General features: G+C 35.7%; 1 pseudogene; it reads left to right on the top strand.

The window, feature by feature from the left end:
* Positions 1-5,103: 5,103 nt before the first annotated feature.
* LOC116527524 lies at positions 5,104-6,585 on the top strand (annotated as a pseudogene).
* Positions 6,586-18,568: the final 11,983 nt, after the last annotated feature.

Genomic DNA, 18,568 nt, shown 5'->3' on the forward strand with positions numbered 1-18,568 from the left:
GAAATAGAGTTGTTACAGATGTCATTATTCAAGATGAAATCATTAGGGTGGGCGTGAATTCAATTTGACTGAGGTTCATATAAAAAGGGGAAATTTGACACATAAACACACATGTAGAGAAAATACAGCGTAAAGTAGGTGAGAGGCACCAAGCCAATTATCTCTCACTCAGAGAGTTACCTCACTTGGTGAGTGAGAGAACCAACACTGCAAACATCTTAATCTCAGACTTCTAGTCTCTAAAATTATGAGACGATAAATTTCTGTGGTTTAGGCTACTCAGTTTGTGGTAGTCTGTTATGACTGCTCTAGCAAATGAACACAGTCCATATTCTCATCAACAGTTGGTATGATACAGTTTTCAAAATTTTAGTCATTCTGGTATGTGCATACTGATTTCTCCTTGTAGTTTTCATTTGTATTGCCCTAATGACCAATAATGTTGAGAATCTGTACTTGTTGACTTTCTGTGTATCTTCTTTTGCCCAGTTTTAACCAGGTTGTCTTATTTTTGAGATTTAGGAGGTTTTATTTATTTTTTTTTTTTTGAATTCTGGGTACAAGCTCTTTTCTTATATATAGTTTGCAAGTATTTTCTTTCAGTCTGTGACTTGTCTTTTCATTTTCAAGAGATTGTCTTTGGAGAACATATATTTTTAATTTTGATTAAGTCAAATATACCCTTTTCTCTTTTATGTTTTGTGGTTTTTGTGTCTTCCCTAAGAAATTTTTGTTTAACCTAAGATCACAAGATTTCTTACCTTTTCTTCTAGAAGTTTTATAGTTTAGCTCTTATATTTAGATCTAGTATCCACTTTGTATTTTTTTTGTGTGTTACTATCTGAGGTAAGGGTTAAGGTTTTTTTCCCCATAGATGTATCCAATTATCCCAGTATCATTTATTGAAAAAACTGTCTTTCTACATGGAATTATTTTACAATTTGGTTGAAAATCTGTTGGCCATGTAAGTTTGGGTCTATTTCTGGAATCTTTATTCTGTTTCATTAATTATTTATATCTTCCTTATACTGCTATCATACTGTTTTGATTAGTATAGATTTGTTGTAAATCTTAAAATTTTGTTCTTTGAACAATTGTTTTTTGCTATTCTAGGTCCTTTGTGTTTACATTTTAAAAAATCCTGTTATAAATTTCTAAAAAAGAAATCCTGCTTGAAGTTTTTTTTGAGATTGCATTGACCTTATAGATAAATTTGGGGAATACTGACATGTTAATAATATTAAGATGTTATATATCCCCATTTGTATAAGGCTTTTTTGGGTATATTTCAGCAATTTTTTATAATTTTCAGTGTACAGGTCTTCCACATCCTCTGTTAAATTTACTCAAAATTACATGTTTTATTTCATTGTGAAGGGAATTTTTCTATTTTGTTTTCAGGTTGTTGCTTGTAAGTAGAAATAAAATTGATTTTGTATATAGTTCTTGCATCATGCTATCTTGCTTCATTCATTATTAGTTCTAATTGCTTATTTGTAAATTCCTTATGCTTTCCTACATCAGAGTTAAGAATTTGTTTTCTCTAAAGGGCCAAATGGTAACTACTTTAGACTTTACAGGCCACTGGTTTCTGTTACAGCTACTGAAGCCTACAATTGTAGCATAAAAGCAGCTATAAACAGTATGTAAATGAGTGTTCTACATATATAATCATGTATGTTATCTGTGAATAGAGAGTTGTATTAATCCTTTGTATGCCTTTTTCTCCTGTCTTATTTTGCTAGTTACGATTTCCCACATTAAATAGAAGTGTTGAGAGTGGACATTCTTCTGTACATAATCCAATTACAGTTTTAGAGATGTTGTTTTTCATCATCTTGTTTTTTCCTCCATACATTTTGATTGGATAATTTATATATTTCTTTATTCAAAACACTGATTCTTTTTTTGCCTTCTTTAATCTGCTATTCAGCTCATCTATTTTTTAAATTTTATCATTGTATACATATTTTTGTTCTTATAGCTCAAATATTTTTGTTCTTTTTATAGTTTTAATTTCTCTACTGAGATTACAAATTTGTTTTTCTGTTATTAGCATATTTAAATTGTTGGAATATATTTTCTTTTAATTGTAGAACGTAGTTTTGTTAGCTGCTTTCAATTCCTTGTTTTGTGAATACGACATTTGAACTTACGTGGGTCACACTTTATTGTCATGGAATGTCTAATAGTTTTAGGTTGAAAAATGCACATTGTAACAATTCTGGATTGTTAGTTTTCAGGATTGTTGGTGTTTTATTTTAAAAGGAAATTAACTTGGTAGGGGTGTGTGTGTGGGGGGTTGTGTGCGTGTGGCAATGGTTTTAAAGGCACAGAAATTCTCATGTTGTCTCAGCCTTCCAGTTTTCAATAAAGTATTGAGTAAGCACATGTAATTTAATAGGGGATGTGAGTTTTTTTTATCTTAGTTCTTTTATTATTATTTCATATCCAGAATCTTGCAAGTTACCGCCTTCAGACTTCTACAAGCGACAAAGCCACAAGCTTCTCATTTTTCCTGATGAAAGAGGAGATAAAAAGCAAATGGATTCCTATCAATGAAGATGCATATTAAAAAATATTTTCCAGAGATTCTATTCACTTATTTTAGTTACATCTCCTTGGCATCCCTATTCACAAGGGATATTGGGAAATGTAATTCTCTGCCTTCCTGGGTAAAATGTAGTTTCTGTTAGGAAGAAAGAAAGAAGGGTAAATAGTGTGATAGTCTGTGCCATGAGAGATGGTTTTCATAAAGGTCAAAGTTGTACTCTTATACACATTCAGGCATAACTTCTGTGTGTGGATACTTACCAAACATCACCAAACACATTTTCACAAGATTGGCAATTTATCTAATGGTCTTACACTTTTTGGTTTTGGCGTTCTTAATATTGCCTTCTTTAGTTCTAGCTATTGTGAAATAAATATTCTGTGAACTTGCCCCAAGAAGGTCAAAGCCTTTTAATGGTTATTTATTTATTTTTTTTTTGAGATGAAGTCTCACTCTGTTGCCCAGGCTGGAATGCAATGGTGCAATCTCGGTTCACTGCAACCTCTGCCTCCTGGGTTCAAGCAATTCTGCCTCAGCCTCCTGAGTAGCTGAGATTACAGGCACACATCACCACACCCAGGTAACTTTTTGTATTTTTAGTAGAAACAGGTTTCACCATATTGGTCAGGCTGGTCTTGAACTCCTAACCTCGTGATCCACCCACCGTGGCCTCCCAAAGTTCTGTGATTACAGGAGTGAGCCACTGCGTCCAGCCTGCCTTTTCTTTTCATTTTCTGGTGTGATATTGGTTAGCAGGCTTTTTTTTTTAAAGAAAACATTTTAAAAAACTTTTAATTTTGAAATAATTTCAGACTTCAGAAAAGTTGCCATAGTACAAAGAATCTCCCTATACTTTTTACCTAGATTCCCTAAATGTTAACATCTTGCCATGTTTACTTTACTATTCTCTATATATCCATGTTAGTTTCTTGGGAGTAAGTAGCAAACAAAATATTCCTTTACCTCTAAATACTTCAGTGTATATGAATATTTCCTGAAAACAAAGACATTCTCATACATAACCACCGTACAGTTATCAATATTTGGAAATTAACTATACCATAACATTTACTACAGATCTTATTCCAATTTTGGCAATTATCCTGCTAATGTCTTTTGTAGCAAAAGAAAAACTTTTTTTTCCCTTGGTTCGGCATCCAATTCAGGATCATGCTATGCTATCTTTAGCCACCTTTAATATGAAATAGTTTTTCTGTCTTTGCTTTTTATGATCTTAAGATTTTTGAAGAATAAAGGCCAATTATTTTATAGAATGTCCTTCAAACTTGGATTTTTTTTCCTTTTCTTGTGACAGAGTCTTGCTCTGTTGCCCAAGCTGGACTGCAGTGGCATGATCTTGGCTCACTGCAACTTTTGCCTCCTGGGTTCAAGAGATTCTCATGCTTCAGCCTCCTGAGTAGCTGAGAGTATAGGTGCATGCCACCATTCCTGGCTAATCTTTGCATTTTTGGTAAAGATGGGATTTTGCCATGTTGGCCAGGCTGATCCTGAACTCCTGACATCAGGCCATCTGCCCACCCTGGCCTCCAAAAGTGCTGGGATTACAGGTATGAGCCATTGTGCCCAGCCTCAAACTTGGATTTGACTGTTTCTTCATTATATACAAGTTATGCATTTTTGGTATAAATCTACAAAAGTGATGTTCTGCCATCCTCAATGCGTCTTATCAGGAGGCACACAATATTTATCAGTAATGAAACGGATAATATTGTAAACATACATTTTAAGACAAGTGGGGAAAACTGAAAGCAGACAATATTAAGCTAATGTTAATTTTTTTTAGGTGTTATAAAGGTATTGTGGTTATGTTTTCAAAAAATGATACTTATCTGTTAGTGATATACACATTGCAGGGATGTGTATTAACTGGCTTGATGTCTATTTCCAGGAAGTCTGGCAATCCTAGGCAGAAAGCAGTAATGATAATACAGTCAGTTATTGATTGTTCTAATATAATGGCCAATTTGCATATTACCCATTTTTGACCATTTACCCATCTTTGACCACTTCTTCTTTCTTCTGTGGCTTTTCTTTTGGTCACTACATTTACAGCTCTCCCAATATAGTCCAAAAAGGATATTCAGATTTTGCACCTTAATGGATGAAGATCCTTGGGGAGGAGACAGAAACTATTGACTGAAAAATCAGGTTTATAAATTTCATTTCTTTGTAATTGGCATATCTTTCTATGGATAATTATGAGTTTAATGAAATGAGATCATTTAAGATGATCACACAATAAAACTTTACAGCCAAAATACAGAATCTTCATCTTATTTTCCTACTTCGTTTTTTATGTAGTTCTTAGTAAGTGCATTTTTCTACTTTATTTTTTGAAAACAACATCCATTTTTGAAAAGTTTATTTCATGAAGGACTAATCCTTTGCTGATGTTCAAATTTCAATTATTCTTTTATGTCTGTCTCATAGGAGAAAAACATGAAAAATTGCTTCTGTGGTAGTTTCTTCTAGTCTTTCAAGCACTCTTGTAGTAGCAACTGGTTCAAAATATTGCTTTGTTTCAAAGCATACAGTTTAGATATGTCTTCACTGATGATGGGAACATCTTCATTTTGTTCTTGGGCTGTCAGGTCACTTTCACTGTCAGACAGTGTACACAGGGGAGTGTCATTTTCATAGGTTGGAAAATAATACTCCAGTTGATCCCACACCTTTCTATCAGGGAGCAGTGAAGTGTGTTTAGTTTCTTCCAGGTAATGGTTGCTCCCAAGACCCAGGGAGCTGCCGCCCAACTGGAGAAAGACCGTGATGAGAGCTGCAGCACAGTCGGGGGTGTAGGTTATGGGGGCAGTACGGATTGTATCCTGGAGCTGCTTTCCCTGCCAGAAAGTCCAGGTGGCACCACCACTTTAGAAGGTTCTCCATCTGTGCCTTGTATTTTTTGTGAAGAACGTTTTCCTGTGGCTGAACAAGAGAAACTTCTGAAGCACATGATTATTGAGCATAAGATTTTCATAGCTGATGTCAAATTGGTGGCTGATTTCCAAAGGTACCTTTTATATTGGAGGAAGAGGTTCACTGAACAGCCCATCACAGATTTTTGTAGTGTGATAAGAATTAATTCCACTGCTCCATTTGAAGAAAAGAGAATTATTTTTTGTTATATGATGTTTTACCAGAGGATAGAATTCTTCGAGAAGAGCTTCAGAAACAGAGACTGAAAAAATTCTGGAACAGCAGTAGCAAGAACAAAATGATACCAATTTTCATGGCATTTGTATGCTTTGCAATGAAGGATTCCTTGGAAACAGATCTGTTTTTTTGAACCACATGGCCAGTGAATATGCTTCAACATTGGATTGCCAGACAACATTATAAACTGCAATGATTTTTGTGTACATTACAGAAAAAGCTTGACAATTTGCAGTGCTTGTACTGTGAGAAGACCTTCAAGGACAAAAATACACTTAAAGATCACATGAGGAAAAAATAGCCTCGTAAGATTAATCCTAAGAACAGAGAATATGATCGGTTTTATGTCACCAATTATTTGGAACTTGGAAAATCATGGGAAGAAGTTCAGTTGGAAGATGATAGGGAATTGCTGGACCATCAGGAAGATGACTGGTCTGACTGGGAAGAACACCCTGACTCTGCCGTCTGCTTATTTTGTGAAAAGCAAGCCGAAACATTTGAGAAATTGTATGTCCACGTGGAGGATGCACACAAATTTGATCTTCTCAAAATAAAGTCAGAACTTGGATTAAATTTCTATCAGCAAGTGAAACTAGTCAGTTTTATTCGGAGGCAAGCTCACCAATGCAGATCTTATGGCTGCCATGTGAAGTTCAAATCCAAAGCAGACTTAAGGACTCACATGGTTAGCAAGCTTTTATCTTGTCTCACGGTGTCTTCCGAAGAGTTGTTTGCCAGAAGGATGTGTTATTCATCTGGGACAACTAGCAGGATCAAGATATAATGCATGAGTTTGGGTGGTGTCTCTGGAGTTACTGGGGATGTTAAGAAGAAAAAAATCAAGAAAGTTGGAATTTCTCTTAGGTATTAAGTTTACATCCAGACCTCTTCACTAAACCTTATCAAACATTGTTTTAGTTAGCTCTTTGAGTTCCACCTAAAATGTCATCTCCTCTGTAAAGTGAACTTAAACTTTCAGGCAGAGTTAATAGCTCTTTGCTCAAACCTGTATTACTGCTCTTTTCATATTTCCTTGTAATGATCTATTTATATATTTTTGTGCTCACTGCATTTTGTCCTTAGCTAACTTGCATCTTTTTTGACAAGCACAGTGCCTGGCTCATAATAAATAAAGCTTTGTTGAATGGGAAGAGTTGAGCTGCAAGATCTTCTCATCTGACAACTTTTCCCATTACTTCCACCCTCCCTTCTTCCTTCCTTTTCTTTCTACCTTCCTTCTTTCCTTTCTTCCTTGGAATTCTAAAGTTAATACTCTCATAATAAAGTAAAACAGTACTTTTAGCCTATTTTTGATTTTCTTGTTTTAAGATCTGCTGTTTAGATACCATTTAGTTATTTTCACCAAATCATTGCTAAAATGATGTTTTATATGGGAAAATAGGTAAACTTTCCTATTTATATGAATAAGCACATATATACAACTGTTGTTGGAGTGTGTTAAAGAATTCATTTATTGGTTAGACACATCCTTCACTTTTGTGGTGCTAGGATAATTTCAGGTGTTCCTCAGATACAGATTCCAATCATTCTTTCATAGAAGTATAGGAATCTGTTAATGAAAAAAAAATCACAATTAAAATCTACTGTTGTTTTAGGACATTTAAAAATAATATTTCCTAACCAATTATCTGTGAAATCTAAATCTGTTAACAATCCTGGTTTTCAGAGGACTCAGCATCGATCTTACTCAATGAATGAAATAGCTTCAAAATGTTCTTTGCTAAATGTGTTCCCAGCAGAAATTCACATCTGTAATCTATCTGCTGAGTTTCGGTATTTCAGTTACTGAAATGGATTGCTTATAGCTGAAGGACTATCTTCTAAATTTTTAGATATAGAACATTTTTATTTTGCCTGGAATTCAGACTATAAGTCTAAGTCTTATACTGCAGGCAAATAATGCCTTAATGTCTTCAGCCTACCTTCTCAAACTATTTAAATAAGACTGTGCATATGTGGAGGTGAAGGAGAGAAAGAATGAGATTAGAACAAAGTATGGTTTTTTTTTGTTTTCTTAATGTTATTTTAAATTTAAAAAGTATGGCTTATAGAGAGATGTGGGCTTCAGGAAGATAAAGTTAAATAGGATCTAATTTTTCTGGCAGTGTTACCCAATAACCATGCAATTTTCCAATCTCCATTACCAAGACATTGCAATATGAGAAAAGCAGAGAAAATAGGTCCTTGTAGACCTGTGACAAGCCAGGGTAAATAAAGCCTCAGTAATAAAGGAGAAAGAGAATAAGCACACTTGAATTCTAGTCTATATATTAATCTCAAACTGGAAACTTAATTCTTTAGAAACTTGAGATTCGTAGTGTCAAGAAAGAAATAGGTGTAATATTTACGATGAAAGAACATAGCTTTGCTGTTAGAACATTGAAGTTATTTACATTTGACTTCTCTGATTTCCATATAAGCTTTTTCTTGAGGCATTAGCTTTTAATTTCATTGGTAAAAATGCAAAATATGAAAAGCTCAAATTATGTGAGATTGTTTAGAGATGTATGCATTTTATGTGCATGGTTGGTTATAGATTCCCTGAGGGTAGTTAGTTATATGTTTTGTGGGTTACTGTTGTCGGAGGCCAGTTTTTCATGTTATCCAGCATGCAGTGGGTCACATCTCTGCGTCAGTGTATTAGTTTTTAAAATTTCTACATTAAAATTTATCACAAATATGGTGACTTAAAACAACATCTGTTTATTATCTCACAGCCAGCCCGTAGATCAGAAGTTGGCATGGTGTGGCTGGATTTTCTGCTCAGTATCTCACAGGGTTGAGATCAAGGTGTTGGTCAGGTTGTGTCCTCCTCTGAAGCCTTAATTTTCTTCCAAGCTCACACAGCTTTTGGCAGAATTCAGTCCCTTGCAGCTCTGGTACTGAGATTCTTGTTTTCTTACTTGTTGTAGGACCCAGGGCCCCACTTTCTTGCTGGCTGCTGGGAGGGACTGTTCTCAGAACCTAAGAGAAGAACCTCAGGACCTAGCTACATGCCTCTCACAACCTTATAGTTTACCTCTTAAAAGTCAGCAGGATTTCTCATGCTTTAAATCTCTCTCTCTCTCTCTGCCCCTCCTCTCTCTTTTCCTTTTTCTGGAAAGCCAAAGTCCCTTTTCAGGGCTTACTAAATTAGGTCAGGCCCATCTAGGATAATCTCTCTTTTGAAGCATTCAGAATCAACTAATTTGAGATTTAATTATATCTGCAAAATCCCTTCACATTTATCATATTAGTTCACTTAATTGAGGCAGTAAAATCCATCAAATTCATAGTTAACTTAAGTGGAGGGGATTAATCAGGGTGCATACACCCAGGGTAGGAATCATAGGTATTGCACTGAATTTTGACCTCTGCCTACTATACTTAGTGTTTGTTTTTTTGTTTGTTTGTTTTTTTTTTTTTTTAGATAGGATCTTGCGCTGTCACTCAGGCTGAAGTGTAGTTGTATAATCTTGGCTCACTGCAGCCTTGAATTCTTGGGTTCAGATGATCCTCCCATCTCAGCCTCCCATGTAGCTGGGACTACAGGTGTGTGCCAGCATAGCAACCTAATTTTGTTTATATTTTGTTGAGGCTCTCCCTATGCTGACGAGGCTGGTCTTGAACTCCTGGGCTCAAGCAATCCTCCCATCTCAGCTTCCCAAAGTGATGGGATTATAGAAATGAGCCAGTGCACCTGGCACTGGGTATATTCTTAGATACTAAAAACTCATTTTCGGCCAGGCACAGTGGCTCATGCTTGTAATCCCAGCACTTTGGGAGGCTGAGCCAGATGGAACACCTGAGGTCAGGAATTCGAGACTAGCCTGACCAACATGGCAAAATCCCGTCTCTACTAAAAATACAAAAATTAGCTGGGTGTGGTAGTGTGTGCGTATAATCCCAACTACTTGGGAGCCTGAGGCAGGAGAATCACTTGAACCTGGGAGAGGGAGGTTGCAGTGAGCTGAGATCAAGTCATTGCACTCAAGCCTGGGCAACAAGAGTGAACTTTGTCTCAAAAACAAACAGACAAACAAACAAACAAACAGGACCAAAAAACCCTCAATTTCTTTTTAAATTAAACAGAGATTACAAGGTATCCAAATGTGCTGAGAAAAAATACCGTTTTCTTTCAACGTTTTTCTCAGGGATTGATTTTATCTGGTTGCATAAATTTTGTACACATCTGAAAATTTTAATTTTGGAACAAGTGGGATAGAAATAATAAGAAAACTTTATTTAACCTAGATATTTGAGTGTTCTCAATTTTAAATTATCTGGATCACATGTCCTCTGATTTATTCTGCTGGCTAATGCAGTACCTTTTTTGCTGAACATTTTGTGATAGTGTGACTCATTGATCATTTCTATAAAGAGGGAACATTTTAAAGATTTTATTTTATTACTGTGATCATTAATTTTATTTGTCAACTTGACTGGGTTAGGAGATATCCAGATAGCTCTTTAAATGTAATTTCTGGGTGTCTCCACAAGAGTGTTTCTGGAAGAGATTAGCATTTGAATTAGTAGACTGAGTAAAAAAGATACACCTTTAGCAATGTGGAGGAGCATCATCAAAATCCATTAGTTTTCCTTGTTCTCTAGCTGTAGATGGTGTCTTACGGGATTCTTTGTATTCCATAATCATGTGAGCCAAGTCCCATAATAAATCTCCTCTTGCAAATCTCTATATATCCTATTGGTTTTATTTCTCCAAGGAATACTAATACAATCACTATACTGCATAGTGGTTTGTTTTGAAATAAACATACTCTCCCCCGGGGCGCAGTGGCTCATGCCTGTAATCCTAGTACTTTGGGAAGCCAAGGAGGGTGGATCACGATGTCAGGAGATTGAGACCAGCCTGGCCAACATGGTAAAACCCAGTCTCTACTAAAATACAAAAAATTAGCTGGCGTGGTGGCACGTGGCTGTAGTCCCAGCTACTTGGGAGGCTGAGGCAGGGGAATCATTTGAACTCGTGAGGCGGAGGTTGCAGTGAGCCTAAATTGTGCCACTGCACTCCAGCCTGGTGACAGAGGGAGACTCCGTCACAAAATATATATATTGGAAATTAACAACTTTTGCTTTTTTATTTCCTAATTACACAATTAAGTGGAAAATTTAGAAAAGGTATATTACCTTGGCACTTCAGATTTTGCCAGTTATAAAACATATTAGTCCCATTATCTTTAATACTACAATACCTGAGGCAATGCCCATTATGTCATTTCTGTGCAGTATGGGAGGGCAAGAGTAGTCTTGTCAGGTACTACTGGCTTTAAGGCTGACCTCAGCAATTTTTTTTTTTTCAGTATATAAACTTAAGCAAGTTATAAAACTTCCCTAAACTTTTTGTAATTTTAATTTTTTTATTTAAAAATATTTTTAGGCTGGGCATAGTGGCTCACTTCTGTAATCCCAACACTTTCGGAGGATGAGGTGGGCAGATCACCTGAGGTCAGGAGTTTGAGACCATCCTGGCTAACATGGCAAAACCCCATCTCTACTAAAAGTACAAAAATTAGATGGGCGTGGTGGTGGGCACCTGTAATCCCAGCTACTCAGGAGGCTGAGGCAGGAGAAATGCTTGATCCTGGGAGATGGAGGTTGCAGTGAGCCAAGATTGGGCCACTGCACTCCAGCCTGGGCGACAGAGCAAGACTCCATGTCACATATACATATATATTTAGAGGCAGGATCTTGCTCAGTCACCCAGGCTGGACTCTAACTCCTGGCCCCAGGCAATCTTCCTGCCTGAGTGGACACCACTGCATTAGACAAACGTCGCTAAACTTTTTTTTCTTTGTTTTTGTTTTAGTGACAACAATCATCACTATAATTGTGGGGTTACTGTGTACATTAGATGTGATAGAGCATGTGAGTTGCTTATTATAGTATATGGCACCTAGGACATGATAAATATTAGCTATCAACACCATTATTTCATATGTGAATTTATTAGATCAATGGACTTTTCTTAATATCAAGCTTATTTCGTTTGTGTTGAAGTCTAATAATTGCAGTGGGATGGAATGTATATTGAACGTGCACAGCACTGGCAGGGTAATAGTTGGCATGTGTTAGTTTTAGGGGGCAAGAGTGGGATGATTCTGACAGGTGGAGGGAGCATCAGATGGACATCAGACCCACTAGGAAATCTGGAAGAGAATGTATTGCCTTTTCTAATACTAATCTTGCCACCTCCAATTTGTTCTCTCCATTGATGTCAGAATGGTCTTTCCAATAAGCAGATGAGTTCCTCCCTTCCTTCAGATCCTTCTGTGATATTCCACTGCTCAAGTGGTGAAATCAGATTCTCTTATATAGCAGACAATTTTGGTCCTTTCATGAACTTTCCTTGTCTGTCCATTCATTCCTATCAGCTACCCTTTCTTCTCCCCTAATGTGTGCTCTACTTCACCTTTTCCTTGTATATTCTTTCTCAAATGATAAACTACTTGTAGTTTTCCAAACACACCACAGATTCTTAAGCCACCATATTTTGCAGGAATGTTTTCCTCTGCCAAGAATGCCCTTCCGTTTCTTTTATTTGCTGAATTCTTACCACAAGTCTCACTTCAGAGCTGCTGCTCCTCTTAACCCTCTCTGACTCCAAATGTAGATGTATACACTTGGTCACACTATAGTATGCATAGTCCTCCATCACGGTAATTATGATGATGCATTTCTGTCCTTCCACTAGTTTATAAGCTGGGACCATGCACTGTCAAATCTGTCACCCCTGGCCCAATGCTTGCTCGTATGTTTCAGCCTCAGTTTCACAATAATCTCGTTAACGAGTTAGATGGGAACAGATATACAAGGCTTTTCTAAAGCCACATAAATAGGAACTGGTAAGTCTAGGATTCAGATACAGGATTTCTAAATCCAAGTTTATTTTCCATTGCTGAAATATTAAATTATAGCAAACCCACAGATATTTATAGAGTAGTAACCATGTTCAGATTTCAACATGGTGTTCTACAGATGATAAATATTTTTAAAAGAATATTCTTTAAAGATGGTCCTGATCTCTTGATTAATACTAGGACAATGCTCTTTTCACTTGCTAGTAACTGATATATAGTAGGCATGAAATGTAGTTATCAAAACAATGAGTAGATGAATGAATCCTTGGTGATTATCAAGGTAATGCTCTCATATGGCCTTATAAATAAAAACTGATTAGGTAGTGACTCCTTTCTTAGAATATTTGTAGGTTGAAGGATTTTTTATTTATTATGGATTTCAATTTTATATATGTCAAGAAAAAAATGAGTGGATGAGCTATAATATTATATAAATAAAATGGTATAATTCAAATTTAAAATGCGAAAGATAGCATAAAAGAAATTAAAATTAACAGGCACTTGCAATAAAGTAATTGGAGTTACATTTATAAGAAAGTTTGATGGCCAAGGTGAAAAGGAATGTGTACTTAAAGTACATAGTTTTTTGAAAGAACAAGGCTTATAAATTAATTTTTTGAGATAGGCTTGCTAGGACCATAAGGTTGAGTTGATTAATGAGTTTAAGTAGATATTATCTCTTCAGTTCTATGCAGTTGTCCTAAAAGGAGGAGCTTACAGAGAAAATAGCATCCTAATCTAGATATTTCCTACCGTGTTTGAACCCATGGGAAACCAGTGTCAAATTGCCATTTTCAGTAATATAGAATTATAGCCAGCTTCTCCAGGTTTTGTGAGGCCTGAGTCCATTCTGAGGTCTATCTTTAAGGAAAAATAATTTAAAATTATGATTATAAAATTAAGTATGAATGCATGTATTTCTTTAGAATAAAAAAGAAATGATCAAAACTGCAGATTTATAAAAGCTGACAAGTATCACAAACATTTCTTTCCGTTTTATTTTGGTTTCCAAAGAATATTTTCTTTTTTTAATTTTGGAAAAAAATGATAGACTCTTGGACAAAATATTGAGTGTTAAGCAGAGAACCTGACCAAGGAATAAGGCTAATCACTAGTGTTGAGGCTTGGGGGAAGAAAACAGTATTCATTTCATGTTAGGAAATCAGTTTCTGAGTGCTGCTGTTTGGCTGGTGCTATGTGACCAAATTAGTTAAGTACTGGGTAAGTGTTGAGCTGCCTATTTTTGGATTTTCAAGGAAGCAGTTTGTTGTTGTTGTGTATGTGAAATAGTCTTTTCTAGACTACTATGCTATGTTATGTTTATTGCATAAGTAAGGTGCTTATTTCATGATTGTGGCATCTCCAGTAGCTTTAAATGACAGTTCCGTACAGCTGTCAGCAGTCTGGGTGGTCATTTCAGGGTTCACCATCCCTTCTTTTCGTCGTTCTGTTTATTAAGAGAAGGACTGACCATGAGGTGTTCTATCTCTTTCTGGGACAGAATCATTACTTTGCATATCCATTCTAGACAGCAGCTGTATGACAGCATATAAGTACCTGCTAATGTCTCAAATCAAAGCAAAAATAATTATTAGTGATAACATAAAACTCTGTTATTATAGTTGGACAAATTCCATGTAAGCAAGCCTCCTATTTAACCTAGACAAAACGAAGTGAATAAATACTCAAACTCAACTTGTCATTTGAGAGCCCATCAGCATTTTTTTTAAAGATACTTTTTTCTACTTGTTCTGAAGTGTTAACCAGAAAGAGCAGAAAGTATTAGCCAGAGAAAAGACATCCCTCTGTGAGGCCAATTCTTTCAAGTTGTCTGATCTCCATTAACATGATAGCAAATGACTCCAGGCTTTTTTGCTAGGCTCATATGACTTTTACTATCTCCTCTGCAATTTCAGCCATAAAACTATAAAATTGCTCTAGCTTCTACTCAGTTTTCAACATTTCTGTTATTCATTCTACTACTTAAAAGACTTCCTACTTTTTACTGCTGGTATCACAATTCAATGATTTTCCAATCCCAATACTTATATATGAAGGGAAATTACGTAACGTTTTAGCTGTAATTCAGGAGGTAAGTGTGTCTGGGGCTGAGCTTACAAATGAATTCTGATTCAGTGTTGTTTGCAGAAAGCTTTTTCTTAAAAAATGGCAAAGATAGTTCCTGTGCAAGATATGTTAATTTGTAATTATTATGGAATATGTAACCATCAGATCAGGCATTGCTGTATTTTCCCAAGTGAGTAAACTAATACCTTTGAATTGATCTTACATTCTGGAACACACACACAAAAGTGAACATTTATCATATAGCAGATGTTTTAGTTCGTGATTTTAGGGTGCTATGAAAGCAAAAGAAATCTGAGACATATTCAGGTAACCTGATTAAAAAATGGTAAATTGATCAATTGCATATTAAAAGCTATTAAGTCCCCAAGAAATATCAGCTATTAAAATATAAGCTAATATTATTTCAGAGATCACTACAGAAGCTAAAAGTAATGCCATTGCTAGTTTATTTGCTAAACAAACAGTTCTTGCTTTCTAACCCATATAGGTGCTATTAAGTTGACGTCTATCTTATTCAGCATTCAGAAAGACAATTGACTTAATTCAGCTAATTATAACTGCTTACAACTTAATTATTCTGTTTAACCTTTACAACCGAAGCATAAGTAGTAGTATTATTTTCTTCCATTTTGCAGTTCAGAAATTTGAGGCTCAAATATGACAAATTTCTTCAGGGGAGCCAGTGTACAAACCCAGGTCTTTTTGATGTTTAAATCACTACTACAGCATATTGCCAAAGGTTTTCTCTACTCTTTAGAGCAGCCATTCTTTTTCTGTTCAATACTTTTTTTGTTGTTTTTTACTGTCTGAGGCAATTTCTCTTCAAAATTGCCTTTTTAAAAAATCTTTCTGGAACAAATCTTTTCTGGAAATGTGTGATGTATTTCCCACTCCCCCCTCTTTTGGCATTTTCCCCAATTTTTAAAAACTGGGCTAAATTACATGTAACATAAAGTGTACTGTGTTAACCATTTAAAAATATAAATAACCATTTAAAAATATAGAGTTAAGTGGTATTAAATACATTTCTAGAGTTGTGCAATCATCACTGCTATCCATCTCCATAACTCTTTTCGTCTTGTAGAACTGATTATCTCTTAAACAGTAACTTCCTTTTCTTCCCTCTCTCCAGCCCCTGGCAATCAGCATTCTACTTTCTGTCTATATGATTTTGGCTGCTCTAACTTCCTCACATAAACGAAATCATACTGTATTTGTCTTTTAATGACTGGCTTATTTCACTTAGCATAATGTCCTTAAGTTTCTATTCATGCTGTAGCATTTGCCAGAATTTTCTTTCTTAAGGAAATATTATCATTGTATGTATATACCGTGAGTAATAATTCTGAATTATATTGAATACTAATAATTATAAACATTTTTGAATAACATTTAATTGTATGTATATACTACATTTTGCTTATTCATTTATATGTCAGTGGACATGTGTAGCTTGCACATTTTCATTATTGTGAATACTACTACTATGATCATGGTGGTACAAGTATCTCTTCAAGATCCTCCTTTCAGTACTTTTAGATATACCCAGAGGTGAAATTGTGGGATCAAATGTTAACTGAATTTTTAATTTTTTTCAGAACTTTCGTACTGTTTTCTACAGTGCTAGACTGTTAATATTTTACATTCTTAGCAGTAGTGCACAGGGGTTCTGGTTTCTTCATATCCTTACCAACATGGGTTATTTAGCTGTTGTTTTCTTTTTTGGTAGTAGCCATCCTCATGGGTTGGATGTGGTGGCTCATAGTTTTGATGTGCATTTTCCTAACTGTTACTGATATTGACCATCTTCCCATGTACTTTTTGGATATTTGTGCATTTTCTTTAGAAAAATATCTATTCAAGCTATTCAGGTTTTTTGTCTGTTGTTTAATGCAGTTGTTTTTTGTTGTTGTTGAGATTTAGGAGTTCTCCATACATTCAGGAGAGTAATCCAGTATCAGCTATCTAATTTGCAATTTTTTTTTTAATTCTGTGGGTGGCCTTTTTACTCTGTTTTGGTAGTGTATTCTAAGATACAAAATTTTTAATTTTGATGAAGCTCAATTTTTCCATTTTTTTCTTTAGTTGCCTGTACTTTGATGTCATATGCAAGATCCAGTAAATTATTGCTAAATCCAGTCTCATGAATATTTTACCCCTTGTTTTCTCCTACGAGTTTTATAGTTTTAGTTCTTACATGTAAGTCTTTGATCCATTTTGAGTTAATATCTGTATATGATGTTAGGTAAGGGTCCAATTTCATTTTTTTTTTGCATGTGAATATTCAATTTTCCCAGTACCATATGTTGAAAAGACTGTCTTTTCCCCATCGAATGGCCTTGGTACCCTTCTCAAAAATTTGTCCATCCATGAAATAGTTTATTTATTTAATTTATTGTACTTTAGGTTCTGGGGTACATGTGCAGATCATGCAGGATTTTTGCATAGGTACATACATGGCAAGGTGGTTTACTGCCTCCATCCCCCTGTCACCTAAATCTGGCATTTCTCCCCATATGATTCCTCTCCACCCTCTCTACCCCCTGTTGTCCCACCCATAGTCCCCCTCAACAGACCCCATTGTGTGATGCTCCCTTCCCTGTGTCCATATGTTCTCATTGTTCAACACCTGCCTACGAGTGAGAACATGCGGTGTTTGATTTTCTGTTCTTGTGTCAGTTTGCTGAGAATGATGGTTTCCAGGTTCATCCACGTCCCTACAAAGGACACGAACTCATCTTCTTTTATGGCTGTGTAGTATTCCAGAGTGTATATGTGCCGCATTTTCTTTGTCCAGTCTATCATCAATGGGCATTTGGGTTGGTTCCAGGTCTTTGCTATTGTAAACAGTGCCACCAATGAGCATATGTGTGCATATGTCTTTATAATAGAATGATTTATAATCCTTTGCGTATATACCCCGTAATGGGATTGCTAGGTCAAATGGAATTTCTATTTCTGGGTCCTTAAGGAATCGCCACACTGTCTTCCACAATGGTGGAACTAATTTACACTCCCACCAACAGTGTAGAAGTGTTCCTATTTCTCCACATCCTCTCTAGCATCTTGTCTCCAGATTTTTTTAATGATTGCCATTCTAACTGGTGTGAGATAGTATCTCAATGTGGTTTTGATTTGCATTTCTCTAATGACCAATGATGATGAGCATTTTTTTCATACATTTGCTAGCCTCATATATGTCTTCTTTTGAAAAGTGTCTGTTCATATCCTTTGCCCACTTTTGAGTGGGTTTGTTTTTTTCCTGTAAGTCTGTTTCAGTTCTTTGTAGATTCTGGATGTTAGCCCTTTGTCAGATGGGTAGATTTTAAAAATTTTTTCCCATTTTGTTGGTTGTCAATTTGCTCTAATGATAGTTTCTTTTGTTGTGAAGAAGCTCTTAAGTTTAATTAGACCCCATTTGTCTATTTTGGCTTTTGTTGCTATTGCTTTTGGTGTGTTAGTCATGAAGTCCTTGCCTATACCTATTTCCTGAATGGTTTTGTCTAGGTTTTCTTCTAGGGTTTTTATGGTGTTAGGTCTTATGTTTAGATCTTTAATCCATCTGGAGTTAATTTTTGTGTAAGGTGTCAGGAAGGGGTCCAGTTTCTGCTTTCTGCACATGGCTAGCCAATTTTCCCAACACCGTTTATTAAACAGGGAATCCTTTCCCCATTGCTTGTTTTTCTCAGGTTTGTCAAAGATCAGATGATTGTAGATTTGTGAGATTGCTTCCGAGGCCTCTGTTCTATTCCATTGGTCTATGTCTCTGTTTTGGTACCAGTATCATGCTGTTTTGATTACTGTAGTCTTGTAGTATAGTTTGAAGTCAGGTAGCATAATGCCTCCAGCTTTGTTCTTTTTGCTTAGGATT

Source organism: Sapajus apella, unplaced genomic scaffold, assembly GCF_009761245.1.
Source record: "Sapajus apella isolate SASKATOON/1434 unplaced genomic scaffold, GSC_monkey_1.0 scaffold55, whole genome shotgun sequence".
Classification (NCBI taxonomy): Eukaryota; Metazoa; Chordata; class Mammalia; order Primates; family Cebidae; genus Sapajus; species Sapajus apella.